Source organism: Taudactylus pleione, unplaced genomic scaffold, assembly GCF_031769625.1.
Source record: "Taudactylus pleione unplaced genomic scaffold, aTauple2 ptg001339l, whole genome shotgun sequence".
NCBI classification, from domain to species: Eukaryota; Metazoa; Chordata; class Amphibia; order Anura; family Myobatrachidae; genus Taudactylus; species Taudactylus pleione.
In genome coordinates this window covers 2157860-2173614 of record NW_028285739.1, presented here as the reverse complement: position 1 = coordinate 2173614, position 15755 = coordinate 2157860, and positions in this window count along the sequence as shown.

The following is a 15755-nucleotide window of genomic DNA, read 5'->3' as shown; positions in this document are numbered from 1 at the left end:
CCTTACGTTCTCCCCACAATTTACAGTTACAACTGTACAATAACCTGTAACACATACTGGGGAAGATGTACGAAGCCCAGAAACGGTATCAGCGCACGTTAAGTGCGCTGATACCGCTTCTCCCCTATGTATGATCGGGGGTCTGGGTGGTAAATGACAGGGGCACTATGCGCCCCTGTCATTATCGTTGCTGCTATCTACAAGATAGCAGTGCCGATAGCCTGGGCTTTGTACGAACGGTCAGATCGTCTGACCGTTCGGCCGGCTGTAGCTGTCGTTATCGTTATCGACAGCTACAGCCTGGCGATGCCCTATCCCCACAGCAGGGACAGCGCTGTCCCTGCTGCGGCGGCTGCCGGCTCCAGGGCTTCACGCGGGGATCTCGCGATACTTGCAAGATCCTGCGCATGCTCAGTGGAGCCGGCCAGGACAGAGACATAGCGCATCAGCACTAGGCTGATGCGCTGCTGTCTCTAGCGGGTAGCGCCGGAGGGGGGAGTTAACGCTCCCCCTCTCCGGCCGATGAGATGTTCTTACATCTCATCGGTAGTGCTTCCTGCTTCGCCTCGGTAAAGAGGCGAAGCAGGAAGCGGTATAGCGGCACGTTAAGTGCCGCTATTATACATCTGCCCCACTGTATGTAGCATGTACTAGCCGTTTAACAGGCTATATGGATCCGTTAAGAATCACAGAGTCTAAACTGATTAAATTAAATTTTTATATAAGAAAACAGTTACACAAAAATGATTAAATAAATGGACATACAAAGATGTTATAATCTGGTGGGAGGAGTTTCACAAAATTTTCTGGAGCAATCTCGCATGTGACATGGACTCCTTAGAATGAACATTGATTTCAGTTTGAACTGCATTATATGCTTACAATGGGCTCTGACAGCTCTTCTTCCTCCGCTGACCTGTGGTAATGTAAATTAGCTCAGCCAGCAGCACTACCTATCTTTGGTGGGTGGAAATTTTTAAATTTTGGGACCTGAGTTTTCATAGAATGTTTTTTTTTTTTCAAGTAAATACCAGTTCAGGATGGCTTCAAACACAAGTTTTACAATTGCTCATAAACTGGTATCTTGTCCTGGATCTATACCTTTCTAGACAAATAATTTCCCTGCATCTGGACGACACAGGATAAGTAATCTGTAGGAAACCAGGCTTGATAAGTACAGGACATAGGGAATCTAATAACTCATGACTGATTCAGCACATCATGACACTTACCTCTTAAGAAGGGCATGGAGAACAGTGACCCACCTGTCACAGTTCCTCCTGCTCTTCACTTGATTAATTCAGCAAATAATCATAACAGTGGGTACCATGGACATTGTAATCTTGCAATCAGGGCCATCATATCGCTTTGGCTGTCTGGTATTACCCAGTCTTGTTTTATTACTATTTTGCTAACAATTATAAGTGCAATGGAATACGCTGGTACCATATAAGTAACAGTAAAGAAATAAAAAATGCAGTATTGGTTACAAATGCAGTTTCTCTGGAATCAACTGTCTCTAAAGGTTTTAGGCTGCTACAATAAACTCTATTGCAGTTATGCTGAGCAGTTTATATATCTTTCCTTCTATACTGTGTACAGGGATAATTAATATAACTGTCCACAGAGCAGTGTTTGAATAGCAATAAATACTCTATAACACAATCCACTACGCTGTCTGCTGGTAGATTACTGCAGATATATATCACAGTATGGATGCGTAACTTGTCTGTACTGTATGAAAGGATCGCAGTGTGCAATTGGCAGTAGTCAACCCTTTCTTGCTAGGAGAATCCTCATTGGTATTCACCCAGAACCGGAGACTTCCTCTAGGATCAGGGACTAGCTTAAAGATGTCCAATGCTTCGGCCTGGTTCTCCCAAGAGGTCAGCTTCATACCACTCTCCACACTGTCTGTTCACCTCGCGTCTCTCACAGCAACCCAATCTCCAGTCACAGCAGGGGTTAAGCAGCCCTGTCCATCAGCTCCTCAGTGGTTATGTTCCGGCCATCTCACTCCCAAGCAGGCCTGACTGTAAACGCACACTCCGCTTCCACTCCTCTCTTACCGAAACCCTGTTTGGGCCCAAAGCAGCTTTGCTACTCTTTTTCTCGCTGACCTTGGCTCACAATTGGCTTCGCCCCACTTCACAACAATCACGCTTTGAGTACTCCCATGCAGAGCTAATGGTCCTCTAGCAAAACAGTGGCAGCCATCTTTACATATCCCATACAGTGAATCTCCATCTTGGGTGGGCCCTGGTGTGAATAGTGTCTGAGATCTCTGGGACAATACTAGCCAGGAAAGTAAGGGAGGTACACATAAGCTGGATATCAATATCTAGGACCTGGAAACCTGCCAGAAGCTGCTCTCAGCTGAAAAGAGTTGGCAAGATATATTGATTTAACATCAATTTGTTTACATTGACGATTCTAAACTGACAATAGCAGTTTTACACGTACCTGCACTTTGGAAAGGTTATTTGTCACTGAGACACAAATATGGACTTATGGAATTTATAATGAGTAGGAGGATTGTTATGACTATTTAACCTTTTAAGGCCCTCATTTATCAGTATGTTTTATCACTCAAAACAAGTGATAAAACTTGCTATGTATGATAAATGGTGCTCCAGCCAATCAGCTCCCAACTGTAATTTTTCAAACAAATGACAGTTGGGAGCTGATTGGCTGGAGCACCATTATCATATGCAACAAGTTTTATCATTCGTTTTGAGTGATAGGGTGTCATTTATCAATGAGTTTTATGTGTCTTTCCTTGCATTTTATTGATTATTATATTAATTACAATTTGTCTTAATTATTATGAAGCAATTTTAGAGTTGTTACATATTTTCTATTCTGATTAATATAGTTTAAGATATTTTACTTTAAATTATAGTATCAGCACAATTATTGAACAGTGTCCTGTGTGGGGGTCTCTCGGGTGTGACTGCAATGGAGAGTTTTGTACACCTATACCATCTACACTAGGGGGTACCCCCACCAGGACCTTTGAACTGTATGGAGGAACACCTTTATTAGTAGAAACCTCTGGCAAACTTTGGATACAGCATTATCTGTATTAGAGTAGTAGGACACCACCCTCTAACAGAACTACCTGAACCATATTTACATCACATATTACATTAACATTGAGATTTGTATTTGGAATCAGAACACTAAGATAACATTGAGATTTGTGTTTGGAATCAGAACACTCAGTTATAAATAATTCAATTTATATATTGCCTTTTTTCTTTTTCATCTTTTTTATTTTTATTTCCATTTTATTTCTCCCTTTGTTTTCATAATTATTTTACTGGATTTTTATATATATATATATATATATATATATATATATATATATATATATATATAAATATACATTTTTTTTCATATTTTTTCAATTTATTTCAATTCATTGTTATATACTTATTGTGTGTTATTTTATGACATTTGAGTAAAAACAATTTGCCTTTACCTTATCCTGACTTTTTTATAACAGACAGGGCTACTGATACATAAGTTCTAGAGGCACATTCTTTGCAACCCCCTCTCTCTAGTATATTATACAAAGGCCTTTGGGGTTCCTTCGTCTGTAGCGTTGCTGTCTAACTTATACCTATATTGGTGAGTGTGAGGTTATAATAATTTTTATATACTTGGTTAAATACTCACTGCTTCTGATATACAAGCTGTGGATGTTTTATGGAAACCCTACCATCTGGTGAAGCGCTTAGGAAAAACAGGAGCTGTACCTGAATCAATAGAGAAAAAAGGCAGAAACTCCTGCTACAGAAATAAAGAGAAGCAAAAGAAAAGCATAACAGATAAAAAAAATGTTTAGCTGCCATAAATTTGGTAAATTAGCTAAAAAGCAAACAAGTTAAGCCACTATTTTAAATGCATGTATTTGAAATGCCATGAACAATATACATGAAATAATGGTGTACGGTGTACGGTATATAGTAAAAGCTTTACCACTTCCTGGTGAAATGTATTAGTTCTGGCCAGCTTCCCTCACAAGGGGCAATGGGGTAACCATCGATGGTTAATCACCAATGACCGACGTTATTAGCCATCGATGGCTCAGAGCCCCACAATGGATTTTTATTTTCTTCCTTGGAACTGGGACACAGAGCATAGCTCTGCCTCTGGGGGTGACCCATGAATCTCCGCCTCAAAATTTAATTGGCCCACTGCCCAGACTACTAGAACAGGGTTGACCATCGGTGGGATGGTTTCCTGCCATTAACCATCGATGGTGACCATCAATGGCTATCCCACTTACAGTGTCCTAAGGGCCTGATTCAGACCCGCTCGAGAGCGCTGAGTGCTCGCAAGCGGGTCGATGTTGCCCAAGTGCGCATGCGCACGAGGGAGCCGGCTCCGTCGTGCGCTTGCGCGAGACCCGAATAATGATGGCCAAGCTGTCATTATGGGTCTCGCACCAAAGGGGGCGTGCTGTCGATGGTGATTGACAGCACGCCTCCTTTGGTGGGCGTGCCAGGGGCGTGGCTGCCCAGACGGAGGTGTTCCCATGGGAACGCCTACCGTCTGGAGCCGGCCCCACTGACATCACTAGTGATGTCAGTGGGAGTGCTTTTGGCTCTGATAGAGCCAAAAGCACTCCAGGGCTTGTGGCAGCGAGACCCTACCGCAGGGTCTTGTCGCAAGCCCAATGGTTGCGATGGTCTTGACCATCGCGACCATCATTTTGGCCGCTCGCTATAGCTGTGGGTGATTACCCACAGCTATGCGAGCGGCCAGGAGGCTGCTCCAAAAAGGAGCAGGGACAGCCCTGATTCAGAGCGAGCACTCTGTCAGAGCGTCCGGCTCTGAATCAGGGTCTAAGTTTGCTAAACTACCTAAAGAGCAAATATTTTATTTCATAAGCCAAATCCATAGTGAAATGTACAATTAAATCTGCCACATGAATCCATGAATCCAATCCTCTATCTTGATAATCATTTACAATGTTATACAATAGAAGGTATTATATAGAAGATTATAGCACACATAAAAAATGTCTTGCTAGACTTCTTTTATTCAATTTATTATTGCTGCATGCATGGTCTTAAAGCAATGCAAAATGATTTAACATGTAAAATTGGTTAACAGTAGCTGTTATAAATAATCAGAGAACCTTCCTCTATCCTTTCTTGCATCCAGCACTTGACTTTACCCACGCTTCAATGCATCATTCCAAACTGCAAAGCGCTTGCGCATTGAAAAGCCTTGATCTGTGAATAATGTACTCCCCCCTTCCTCTATGAATACAGCCCCCTGCCCACAGGGACTCAATTTCAAGGCAGATCTCTATTAGCTTATTTTGATGTTTTTATTCTTTCGTGATTGGGAACCATTCTCTGCAGCCAAAACAGACACATTTCCGAGGGCATTGAGTGAATTTTTAGATCTCCTTAGAGGAGCAAGCTTAAATAAAACATTAGGCCACTGCCAAAGCTGACTGGCTTGAGTGATGTAACATCTCATGCGGTTCATGCATTTCAATGTAAGTTTACACTCGTGTGAACATCAGCTCTGCCATACTGTATGGCTTTAAGTGAAGGTTTGCACGCAAACATGGCCTCCATGAAAGTTACCTCAGGCTAAAGCACTTCCATCATCGACAAAATTAAGTATTATACTGGGTCTCCAGGGGTTAACTCTGCCTCTGATTCGACTCTAGCCGATGTTTTATTAATGATGTGAGATTGTCCTTTTATTTTCAGTCTCCCGCAGCAGGTGAGATTGTCATATCCACTAAGAGAGAACGAGAGAAGATTGCCAGGCACTCGCGTGGATTGTTTCCACAGTTCTTAATTTCTGTTGAGAGGCACGCAATATAAACAAAGTTTTGCTTAACTGCAGGAACATTTGTCAGGGCTTTGATACACACAAACTTCCACTTCAGCACAATGAAAACATTGCATTTTTTTAAAACCCAAGAGCTCAGAGCTTATTCTGCCTCAGCAACAAATCTTCTGGCTCTTCCTATAGGCTGACTGCTGTGCAGCTAATTTGTAGGAAGCTTTCTCTTTCATTCTTTAGTTTAAATGATCTGATATTTTGTGTATTTGTGTTAAAATTGTGTCAGAAAACTCTTGCTTTAAAATTATGATATAAAGCACAATCTGCATATTCTCTCCAACAAGCTGACCTACTTTCTAGAAATAAAAGTTAGCGATGATGCACTGCACAAACCATTACATTAAAAAATAATACATTTCTACAACATATTAATCCAAAACATGTGTTATGGTAACTCCTCTCTGATATAGGACTGCGTACAAACATCCACGGCAGCGGGGCCAGATCAAGTCGCAAAGGGGGCGAGAGGTGCTATTGTCAACGTTTCCATGCCGTTTTAATGGCATCTCACCTCATTTGTGGCTAAATGAATTGGCCCAAACAGTTCACAGTCACCAAACTTGTTTTGAAACAACTGTTTAATGTTGTGTACAGAAATGTTTATAGTTTTTAACCACTTTAAAATTGTTGTTATTTTTTTTTCTTTAATTAAATTTAGAACATATTTTTTAAAATGCCCACCTTCCCAGTGTCAATAGATTCTCCTGCTACAATAGATCACCAGTGGTATTACCTCCCACTCACCAATTCCATTGGCCCCACAGTTAGTACCCCACCCAAATGCTTATCACTGTACAGTATCTGTGCATACTATCCTCCCCTCTCAGGGTCAATAAAACTTTTTGTGGTCATCACCCACCCATCTGATCCCCCCCTCCCCTTCCCCAGTGGCAAAAGATACCTCCACCATTACTTCCCCTCCTCTGTGTCACTTAACTCTCACACTTACCTCTCCCCCATCTTCATCATACATAGCTCAGCGGAGTGTGGGGCAGGGGGGGACTGATCTTCAGTCCCTCCAGCTGCAGCTGATCTCTGCACTGGCAGAGATAAGCATATTAGTGTTCGTGGGGGGAACTAAGTTCCCCTCCTTGCACCTTTACTACAGGTGCATGAAGTGGAATTTGCATGGAATTCTGGGGCATGATTTTGGCAGTGATGTTGGCAGACACAGACCTCTACTTCACTGCCGGGAGGATGGAGAAGGAGGAGGAAATACATTCTGCACATGTACAGAATGAATTTCGTCATTGACAGCTTAGGGAAGAATGCGGATGATAGAGAAAGCCCAGCTTACTGCGACGATGCTAGTTACAGATGTGTCCTAAAAAATTTTGCCTGAATACGCAATTGGCCTGAGATGCCTGATTTGAGTGAGCCGCCAAGTCTCGTGCATCTTAGTCACAATACGATGTAGTAAGATGCACTAGGAAACTGTGCTGATTCATGTGATACGTAACACAGATATACAAGTGTCATTTACCAAATTAATCACCACAGTCTCCTGGTGCGTACTGTTCACTTCACATTGCGATTTATGGAGCATACACATGGTCAGATATGTCAGATGAATGATTGAACGATTTGAACGATTGAACGATTTAACCAACGATTTGAACGATTTGAACGACGAACGATTTTTGACTGCATTAAAATGACTGAAATTGTCCAAAACTGACTGCAAACACATCAGATGTCAGATATTGTTATCTGACCATAGTGAACGCGCATCGTTCATCGTTCAGCCATGTCAGATATGTCAGATTTTCCTTCAGATATGAACGATTGAACGATTTTTTAAATCGTTATCGTTCAGATCTGAAGAAAAATCTGACCGTGTGTATGCACCATTAGATGCAATTTTGGGCAACAAAGATACAGAAAAGATGCCCAGCGCTAGCAGAGTTGTACAAGACCTGGCACGCTAGTGTGGGGGGGGGGGGGGCTGTTTGGCATGACTGCAGAAAGAACGTATGAGGACATATCTGTAAGTAGTTAAGGAAATAATCATAGAGAAGCTGGTGATATACATATTGTTCTTTATCAAACGCAAAGGAAATGATGGGAACTGCGACAATATTATTTTTATTTGGTTACTTGTAGGTTGATACTCAAAGCAAATAATACATACAACGAGGCATGGGAGTGAATTGTTATTACTAACATTGGTCTGGGAGAAAACTGGTATGTGTTTATATGGTAGAATGCACAGAAGCTCTGTTTCAGAAAAATATCAGTGTTAAAATGTGTTACAGGTGCAGCCTGAGCTAACAAATGAAAGGAATATTGTTCATTGATCACATTTGACTAAATTAATGTATTATCTGTGTGATCTCAGCGCTGTTCTTGACTCACAAAAAGGTAAAATATGGAAGTGCAAAACTTCAGTGATTCAGTGCTAAGGCAGAGCATCAAGTTATGGCACCTGCACCAAGTGGATGTCATGGTGTCCCCAGTACTGATCTGTGCCAGTAGGGCATGGCCAGAATGAAAACATCAACAGTGGCAGTGTCTCATTGGGGCATGGAGGGCCTATTGGTGTAATGGAATGGTAGTGACCTACAGGTATTTGTGCGCCACCACTGAAGATGCAAATCCAGCTGTGAGAGGAGTTGTGGCTAGCTCAAATAGGACTAGAAGCACACTGAGAAGTCAGCATTTGGCAATAGTGCATAGCTGTCAAATTCTATACTGGGGACAAGTACACAGCACTGGACCATAGTGCATGAGTAGTGGTGGCCCATCAAGGTGACTTTAAGTATATTATCTGGCTTGCTGTATCAAAGTGTAACCTATACTGTAGCTCTCCAGTTGTTTTAAACTAGAATTCCAGCTTGCCATGTGGCAGGACATGCTGTGTTTCATAACTGTCATATACTGAAGGCCTCCTACCTTGCAACTTGTACTCAATGCTCTCTTCTTTGTCTTTGTAGCTTCTCTGGAGTAGCGAAGGGTAGTACATCCACATGGGAAGGCTTCCCTGCTATTTAAAGTAAATATGATCTGCAATCGTAAGTGTAATATTTTAAGGTTTCTTTTTAGTAAGGTCTCTTATTACTAATTTATTTTTGATAGTGCTTACCTAAATTAGAGTTATCAAAAGTGCTAAGGAACTGTGTGAATTTTATTTCTGTTAAAAACAAGAGATCTGTTCAGATAGAGTGACCTTTTTATCAAGAACAGCTTTTGAGTCAGCTTGCCAGATTTTGGCTGTCATTTCTACTAAATAGGAAAATAATAATAATAACAATAATAACAAGTTGATCAAATTATTTAAAACAAAGTTGAAATATTTAAAGACATTTATACATTCAAAATACAATATTGTGACCATATGCAAGCTGGGCCAGGGACCAGGGGGGCATGTGCATCCTGGTCTGGAACTGCATTGGGTATTTTGGCATGGCAATTGGCCAAACATGTAGAACTTTTAATAATGGCGGTGGCGACGGCAGCTGGGTTTAATGTAGCCATGATCTATCATTGAGTAGGATGGATAGGACAGATGTTGGCACACTGCTGCTCCCCTCACAGGCAGCCACACAGTGACTCCGCCCCCCCGGATCTCTATGGTTACTTTGCCTCTGGATCTCTGTGGAGGCTGCAGGAGCTGCTAGGCACCCCTGCTGACATCTTACTATGAAGCTGGAACTGGATGAAAGACGGTAAGTGTGGAGAGAAGGGGGAGAGAGAACCTATTAATATGATGGGGATGGGGGCTAGTCTGTTAATCGGGTTGAATCATTTAATGTAATAGGGGTAGGTGGGTACTGAGCTATTAAGTGTGTGTGTGTGATACCCCATAGGGATCTTATATATGTGGACTTTTATGTGCTGCCCTGTGCTGGGAATATTCTGGATCTGCAGCGAGGAGGGACTCTAGGACCCAGGAGCAGCCAATTGTGAGCAGCATTTCACAGCCCGAGATTGAAAGAGAAACGAGGGAAGGGAGAGAGGAGCATGATAAGAGCCATGGTGTGTGCTGTAGAGTGCTGTGACTGAGGGCACAGAGCTGGCATCTGGACAGGTACCCCAAGCATTACAACACATGTCAAGTGAAAAGCACCACAGTAAAGACAGAGATCAGTCAGCACACAGAAGTCTGTAATCTCAGGGCATCCAGCTTACTGCTGTACAGTGAGAGAAGTCTGCAGCAGGATATACAGCAGTAGTGTACAACACAGAACTGTGCAGTGGCCCCACAGGCAGAGACTGTGATGCCATTTTGGATACCAGTAGTATATAAAGTTTGTGCACCAATGAAAGGCTGTACATCGAATTCTGAGTACTCCCAGGGACATTGTGCTCTCTATTGATTTTAAAGTTGAACTGTTAGAGATTCTGCCAACTATAACTGTAACTTGTGATATTCAGTTTAACTACCTCTAACACAATAGAGGTAGCAGGTTGGCATTCATACAGTATGTTTAGTCTGAGGTTTTATTAGGAGTATACAGGATGTATAGAGTGAACCTAAGCTTAACAATGTGATACGCTGTTTGTGTACTTTTTGCATTGCGACAATATTGCATGTTCTAATATTCATTTAGAATTGTCCTAGTGGAGAAGTGATCCAGAGTAATAAACTCCCCATTTCTTTATATTGGTCTGTTTTCTGCGCTGGGTACTGGGGGTTCCCCTGTCACTCTGCCGTGGTAGGAGGAGTCTAGAAGAGGAAAAGCCCTGATGATACAGTCACAAGCAGGTACGATCCACTCACTGACATCCCACCAACTTGGGGGTGTTACGTGTGTGTGTGTAATTGAGTGGAGGACTGGGCCTATTTATCAACGAGTTTTATCATTCACAACGAGTGATAAAACTCGTTTCGTATGATAATGGTGGTCCAGCCAATCAGCTCCCAACTGTCATTTATTTGAAAATTGACAGTTGGGAGCTGATTGGCTGCAGCACCATTTATCATATGCAACAAGTTTTATCACTTATAAAAATCAAAAATGTTTTTTTTTGTGCACCCTCCTAGGGAACAAGGGTAAATTGAATAAATATAGTCACTGAATTGCAACAAAGTTCAATGTAACATGGGGCGTCACTAAGAGGCAAAAAGTACTTGTTTTCATCCACTTGTGGCTGATATTTCAATCTCTAACCGGTGTTCTCCGCATATAAAACATATAAAAGAAAAAAACATGGGAAATAGTGTAATGCAGACATTCCTCACTTAGCGACCTACCTGTTTAGCGACCATTCGGACTTAAGACTGTCGCTCCAACCAGCTAACTGTGACTTGCAGTGATAAAAAAAATTGACTCTGCCGCAAGAGGAAGCCCGGTGGCACGCTTTCGGAGGAGGTGGAGCACACACAGGCATATGTCACTCTCAGCTTGAGTCTTGCTACTTCCCAGCCACTATATATCCTCGCTTCATGACCAATTCATTGAACGACCAAGTCGTAGGAACGGAACGCGAACATTAAGTGAGGAATGTCTGTATTGCCTTTGATTATTCTATATCATTATAAAAACTAAAGTTTCCAATTAATCCATCACCAACATAATAAAGCTGTGTATCAGATATGGCGGAGTATAATGCACACCAAATCTCATATGAGTCAATTATTCCAAGAACCTCCTGGGAACAGAACCTGGAATTACCACTCCTAATGTGTAGTCCTCGTCCAGATGTTGATATACACCGGTTCCTGCAGACCTTCGTCAATGCGTTTCAACTCAATTAAAGTATTTTTCAAGGTGTACTTAGTTGGTGGTCAAGTGTTCTTATATCCCCCTTACATTCACCTGAGCATAGTTTGAGAAGACTTGGGATGTGACCTACTTTGTCATCACTTTCCAATTGGGGATGTTGCCAGGTGCCTGTCATTTCCGTGCCACGTGTCAACAGCAATGATCACATGATACACTTTGTTGTGAATGATAAAACTCGTTGATATATAAAGAACTAATTTTAGGTGATGGGAGGTGTAGTCTGGGCTATTAATTTAATGGTGTGGAGGGCTAAATATTTTAACAGTGGGTGGGATCTATTCATTTACTGGTAAGGGATATTTAATATAATAGTGGCATATTGGCAATTGCTTTTAATTTAAGATGGGGAGAAGGAGGGTTATTTATTATGTTTTAAATGCCATTTATTTAATATCTGGGCTTTTTGGGATGGAAGGATTATTGGGTACATGGGATAAACAGTTAATCACGGAATGCAAGTGCCAGTATATTGTCAATGTTAACATGCTATTTAGAGCATGTTGACTGGATTGGCATTACAACTGTAAACATACTGGTAAAGCAGCATGTTTAAAGTTGTACAGGTGATCTGGTTATCATGCTGTCTGTAGTATATGACTGTCGCTGATGCTGTCTGTTGTATATGACGATCACCAATGCTATCTGCAGTATATTTCAGTCACTGATGCTGTCTATAGTATATGACAGTCGCTAATGCTGTCTGCAGTATATGGTGGTCACTAATTCTCTTGGTATTATATGGCAGTCATTAAATCTGTCTGTAATATATATGGAGGTCACTGATGCTTTCTGTAGTATACAATATGGTGGGCACTAATGTTTCTGTTTTACTTGGTGGTCACTAATGCTGTCTAATATTTGACAGTCACTACTACTATCAGTAGTATATGGAGGTCACTAATGCTGTCTATACTATAAGTGGGTCACTAATGCTTGGATATGTTTAGGGTCTACCCTGGACCTTAATGATAAAGCATATAAATTGTAGGGTCACTAATGCTATCTATAGTATATGGCATTCATTAGCGCTGTTGGCAATATATGGTGGTCACTGATGCTGTCTGCAGAATATGGTGGTCACTAATGCTATCTGCAGTATATGGTGGTCACTAATGCTGTCTGAATTCTTTGGCGGTCATTAAAGCTGTCTGTAATATTTGGTGGTCACTAATGCTGTCTGCAGTATACATTATGCTGTCTAATATTTGACAGTCACTACTACTATCTGTAGTATATGGAGGTCACTAATGCTGTCTATATTTTAATGCGGTCACTAATGCTATCTATAGTATATGGCATTCACTAATGCTGTTGGCATTATATGATGGTCACTGATGCTGTCTACAGAATATGATGGTCACTAATGCTATCTGCAGTATATGATGGTCACTAATGCTGTCTGTATTATTTGGCAGTCACTAATGCTGTCTGTAGTATATGGTGGTCACTATTGGTATTTATAGTATATGGCATTAACTAATGCTGTCTGCAGAATATGGTGGTCACTAATGCTGTCTGCAGTATATGGCAGTCAATAATGCTGTCACAGTATACGGAAGGCCAATAATGCTGTCTGTATTATATGGTGGTCATTATTGCTGTCTGTAATATATGGTGGTCATTAATGATGTCTGTAGTATGTAGTATGGTAGTCACTAATGTTGTCTGTAGTATATGGCAGTCACCAATGCTATCTATAGTATATGACGATCACTAGTGCTGTCTGCAATATCTGCAGTGTATGGTGGTCACTAATGCTGTCTGCAGTATATAGCAGCCAATGATACTATCTGCAGTATATGGAGATCACTAATGCTGTCTGCAGTACATGACGGTCACTAATGCTGTCTCTATTATTCTGTGGTCACTGATGCTGTCTACAGTATATTATATATAGAGGATGACTACTGTATACTGGCATGGGACAGAACAAGGGATGCCATAATGAGTGTGCACCAGGTAACAGAAAGTCTAGCTCCAACCCTGGGAGCAGCAGAGCCTACCGTATGTGGAACATTCAAAACTTAGTATGGCCTAGGGCACTCAAGTGCCGTAATTTATGCCCAAATGAAGAAATTAGATATTTTTGTGTGGAAGAGGTCTATACATGTGATATAAAGGAAAGAGAGGTGCAGTTCCAAGTGTATTACAGTCCTTTAGCTAATTTGGATTGCTTTGTCACTGACCATCATTCTGTTGATCATTCCTAACTAAACTAACCTAATACTTGTCATTTTAGACAATGGCAGGAAAGAGACAGATACAATAGGAGAAGGTTTTACTGAGGTTTAGTAATAGTTGCTAATATCTGCTTCTAAATCTAGTTAGGTAGGCATGTGCTGTGCATATGTACAACACTGGTGTGTACTGCAAATTACATCAAACGAGATGACTTAACAGAATCGGAGTTGGTACACTTTCATCGCTGGAGTTATCATGATGCTCAATTTGTCTTATATTATATTTGGTCAGCATGCAAAGTGCATACTTTGGGGTCCCAGTTGCATATAACACCCTTTACATATGCTCAATCACATCCTCCACCACTCGCTGGGGAACTACTGCTTGTATGACATTCATTTTGACTTAATTTTTTTGTTCATTAGAAGAGTTAATATATTGCCTGATACTGTTTATACAGTACATTTGTTCTGATACCACTACAATTAAACTGTTGGTGAAAAGTTTTAGAACACCCCCTTTTTTTCAGTTTTTATTGATATTTACACAGTTCAATATCTTGATGTTCTCTGAAATTAGAGCATATAACAAATAAACAATTGCAGATTTATTAATGTCATTTGTTTAACAAAATTTTGTCAAAAATGTTGACTCATAGAAGTAGTCACTTTTTCAGGTATGATAAAAATTCTCAAAGCGCCAGAGTCACACCTGAGATAAAGGTGATTACCTGCTGCAGTTTAAAAAAGGGGTATTGCTAATCCCTTTTGCAGGTATAACTGAACACACTTGTGGCATTCTTTCTGCAATGTAAATCAAATTTTGTTTGTTCGTCCCAACACTGTTGCATAAGTTCTCCCAAATGTGTTACACTTGCAGGTTGATTTGCTTTCACCCTTCTGTCCAGTTCATCCCAAATCAGTTTGATGGGGTTTAAGTCTGGAAACTGTGTTGGTCATTCCATGATTTCCAGCCTACCATTTTGTTCTTTTGCACAAAAGTAATTCTTACAATGCCTGAAGGTTTTGGGTCATCATCTTGCTGTAGAATGAACCCTTGACCAACTAATCATATACCAGAGGGTATTGCATGGTACTGCAAAATGTTGTGCAAATGCCTTTTGCTTCAGATTTCCAGTAACTCTGAGTAAGTGGCTGACTCAGGGTCTGATAAAGGAGCCCAAGACCATCTCGTTTCCCCTCCATGTTTGGTAGTTGGTGTCACACAATGAGGAACCATCCTTTTGACTACTCTATGGAGTACAAAAACCTTATGCTATGAACTGAAAATGTAATTTTGATTAATCAGCCCATAAGACCTTCTTCTAGTCTTTAGTAGTCCACTGATGGGGCTTCTTGGCCCAGACCAGCCTCTTTTTCGTATTTCGCCATCTTAGCAATTGCTTTTTTACTGCCACTTAACCTTTCAAATCTGCGGCTTGAAGTCTTCTTTTCACAGTCGAAACTGAAACTTGCTTACTTTTGAGCAGTTTTAAGCTGTGCTTGAAACTGTTGTCCTTTAAGCCGCTTATCAATCAAGCAGTTGATTCTCAGAAACTTGTCTCTTTCTGTCAGTTTCCTCCTGTTTCTAAGTGTCTTTGATGGTGTAGGAGTTTGTACTCACTGACACCTTGGCTTTATTTGTAATTTCTCTGAAGGAAAGACCTACACTTCTAAGTATCTTCCTTTGCTAATTGCATTTTTCTCACTTTTATGATTGCAATATTGTCAAATGAATGCTTCAGAGGGTGTAATAAAATTGTTCTACAAAATATTGGATTTATTCTGTATGTTTCTGCAAAATTGAATCCATTTAACTTGGATGTAGTCAGCATCCCGATAGTCACGATGCCGACAGCGGCATCCCAACTATCAGAATCCTGACAGATTGCGGAGGTAGGTATTAGGGATAGGGGGAGACTTAGGGTTAGGTACTAGGGGGAGGCTTAGGGATAGGATGCGGAAGGGGAGA